Source organism: Diplotaxodon limnothrissa, linkage group LG17 (genome assembly GCF_057381915.1).
Source record: "Diplotaxodon limnothrissa isolate DT_005_m linkage group LG17, D_limnothrissa_male_GT1.1, whole genome shotgun sequence".
Lineage (NCBI taxonomy): Eukaryota > Metazoa > Chordata > Actinopteri > Cichliformes > Cichlidae > Diplotaxodon > Diplotaxodon limnothrissa.
Genome location: NC_140612.1, coordinates 32,433,124 through 32,437,109, shown reverse-complemented (window position 1 = coordinate 32,437,109; position 3,986 = coordinate 32,433,124).

Below are 3,986 nucleotides of genomic sequence, written 5' to 3'. Positions count from 1 at the left end.
ATTCCCCGGTCTCTCTCTCTCTCTGTGTCACTATGTCTCTTACCTTTTAACACATCCACCTTTCCCTTGTCGCTGCCACTTTCGCACAGGAAAATGCAGTTAAGAGCAAACAGAATAAAGATGAAAATTGAACAAACAGACAAGCAGGGTGTGGTTTAAAACAACGAAATGGAGTCAGAGACGAGTAGATGAAGGCATGGCGGGGCTTTGGGGTGCACAGATGTTGAGGCGCGCCACCAATGCACATTCATTACGTGCCTCCTCCTAGGAGTGTCGCCTCCTCTTAATGGTTGTACTGCAGAGAGCAGCTGCTGCCGCAGTGTTTACTGTGCTTCGCCATCCGTCTGTTACATCTACTTCATATCCCCCTTGTTAGCATCAGTGTGACTGATCCATAGGTTTCTCTTATGGTGAGATAATGAATATTTGATTTTCAGTACGCTGCAGGCACACTCCACAAAAGTTTGAAGTTCATTTTAAGCTCTGGGATGAGTTTGTGCTTTAAGGACTGGATTTTTATTGACATTTATAGTTGTATTATTTTTGCTGCCCTAAAGGCTGTTACACTTCTGAAGAGTCCTAGATAGTTTTTGTTTTTTCATTCAGAGTCAACAAGAAGGCCATATATATATATATATATATATATATATATATATATATATATATATATATATATATATATATATATATATATATATATATATATATATGATGATCTTTCTTTTAGGTGGGCATTTTAAAGCTTCATTATGCTGTCATTTTCGAAAATTTACAATTTTATCTTCAGGTTGCTGTGGGTTCAATTTGTCCAGATTTGCTCGACTTTATCTGGCTGCTGTTCTGTACCAACATCCGCTGTAACCTTCTCCTGCAGACGGCTAATAGTGCTCACATTTGGTACAATGCGCTGGCTGATTTGAGGTAGCTGATAACTGGTAGTTGTATAAGGCATTGTTGCTGCAGACTCCAGGCAATAAATGAGGTAATACATGTGCGCTGCTCATCACATGATGAGCTGATGGGAAATGTTGCTCAATAATCCACCACCGGGGACAACTTTTTCCATCCAAGAAGATGTCTGCTCTTGATAAGCAATGAAAAGATCCATGATCTTGATTGCAGAAAATTAATGGACTTTTCAGACTGCCAGAAACCATACTGCTGATCTGACACATGTGCATGGCTTGGCTTGTTGCGTAGAATAAGCAAAAGCACACAGAGATCCTCCTGATCTGTTTCTCAGGTTTAAGATCATGCACACATTTCCTAAGGGAATGAGGTAAATATGCAACTGCTGGTACTTAAAATAGCTGAATTTTCATTTTAAGTAAGTGTGGCTTAGCACAAGGATCATAATCAAATCAGTCGTTATTGGGGAGGCCTATTTTGACAAGAAAACAAGTGTCTATAGTGGCATTAGGATTTACTTGGCTCTATTTTACTTCTTCCTATGTGTTTAAACCAGAAGACAGGTATGGTTAAAATCTCTTTCTCCAGTAATGAGTAACCTTTTTTTATTTTAACCAGAAAGAACAGATGCTACATTTAATCCTTGGGCCTCTAAAGAGCTTAAACGATTCAAGATCTGTTTCATCCAAACACTGATGCTTTCATGTCCTTTGAAGAGCTGAGGCATGAATTCACTCTCAGTGGAAAGCATCTTTTAAAGATATCCAGCTGAGAAGTTTTGTAAAATCACATCAACATATTTCGCTCACTATACCGCCATAAAACACCTACTAAAAATATGATGCAAAGGGCCGTTTGAGAAAGGGCATCGTAAATTATAAGTCGTGTATACCATGTTCAGGTCAGTTAACACGATAAGCTAAATTTGTGGAAGTAGATTTCGATTTAGAAAGTGAAACTGCAGCACAGGATTGGAAATCAACATACACTCAAGCTACACAATAAAACAACTAATACATGCATGTTCCAAGTTAAATTGCTTGGATAAAAGCAGACACATGAAAATGCACAAAGGGTAAAGGAAGGACATTTACTGATAGTCTGAAACAAGTGAAAGTAAACTGAATGTGTGTATTTTTCTTAACTTGTTTGATAAATCACAGTATTTAAGAATATAGTATTTGTATTTATATTATATATATCTCCATCTCCCTCCAGGTTTCTTCCTGTTAAAAGAAAGTTTTTCTTTCCCACTGTCGCCAAGTGCTTGTTCAGTCGGGGGTTGTCTGTTTGTTGGGGTTTTCTCTGTATTATCGGATGGTCTTTACCTTACAATATAAAGTGCCTTGAGGCGATTGTGGTTGTGATTTTGTGCCATATAAAGAAAAATTGTATTGAATTGAATTATTTAGCAGCTTTTTTTCTTCAGCATTCATTTCATTGAGATGCTTTGAGCAGTGACACAATGACAATGAAGTCTCATGTTTCTTATCTTGTTTTTTCCAAACAGAATCCATTAAAATTTTATTTTAACCTGTTGAATGTTACACAGTGCTCCAGTTGTAGCTTATAGCATATACATACATACAAGGAATTCTGTAGAAAATGCATAAAATTTATATATGCTTTCATTCACAGAGATATAAGAAATATCTTTACAACATGCACCAGAAATTTGTCATCATCATTGGCAGATCTGTCTCAATAAAATCCAGTAAGAAGAACATTGTTATGATTGACAGTGTATTAATGAACATGTGGATACAGAATGTTATAACAGCAATGACTGTACTTAAGAGTCTCCTGTGAAAACGGAGCTCTCTTTGGCTCTTTGTCAGCTTGTGTAGCTGCCCAGCTATTTATTCTTTCTCACCACTTTCAACTGTTTTTCTCAACAACAACAAAAAATTCTAAAATCCAAATGCGCTCCACCTTTCTAAGCACCAAAACACAGACACAGCCTTGCTGTGGATCACAGCTTCAAAGGAGTCAGTATTTCCCTCAGGAGCTGGAAAACACCAAAGACAGAAGTAAAATAAATATTGGACTTAGAATAATCTGGTATGCAGTGGTGGTGGATGTCCACCTGCTGCGGGATTTAATGGGTGGAGCTGAGGAGGTTTAGCTATAAAAGAGAACACCGGACAAGGGTTCTGCAGGGCTATTTACATTCCACCTTCCCATGGACTCTTATGCATTTTTGTCTGTGCCATATTCACACCACATGCCATTCCTTGGTCATCAGTCATTAAAACCTGCTGTCCACATAGGCCATTTAGTAGCACATCTACTGACCTTCATGACCTTCAGGTTTTAACCTTACATCAATAAAATCAAATATTTTTCATTCTTGTTGAGTGAGGTCTAGTGATCTGCTAGCTGTTCAGTTCAATTCAACAAAGTGGCACAGCAGTTTGTAAAATAGTCACAACTTTTAATCCACTGATTTATATTTGTGGATACAAATTTTCCATTCTGTGGTGTCCATGTAAACAAAATACATATATTCCACTTTTAAGGGGCAAAAAAGTCTGCAGGATGTTGGCAACGCAGTGTGCTGCTCACACAAGAGACCACAGTTAGAGCGCTACATACATTCCATTTGTGTTATTGCAAGATGCTTGTCATTAGAAAGTACTCAGTTACACTTTTAGGCTTTAAAAATGCCTGAATAGCTTTTTTCATTTGTTTTCTTTTGTGTCAAAAGACTGGTTTGGTTATGGAATACTTGTTAACTTGCAGAGCATATCTCTGCAGAAACAACGAAATGCATACTTCCTATCAGTTACAGAAACATGCTGACTGACACACACATACACAAAGAAAAGAAAAGGAAAAAACAGCCCTATTCATGTCCGCAAACATGAACAATAGATAGTTTTGCCGGGAGACTGGATTAAACAGAGAGCTTTTTCTGTTTAACAGTAGAAAGTTGAAGATGTCGAGAGTCAGGAACTTGAGTTCAGTGCATGGAGTTGAAGCTTCTGAGCCGAAGTTTGCTCAGGAACACTTGTGTGTGGTTTTAGGTTGGTTGCCAAGATTCAGTATTTAGATAGTGAGGAAAGCACAGAGGAAAA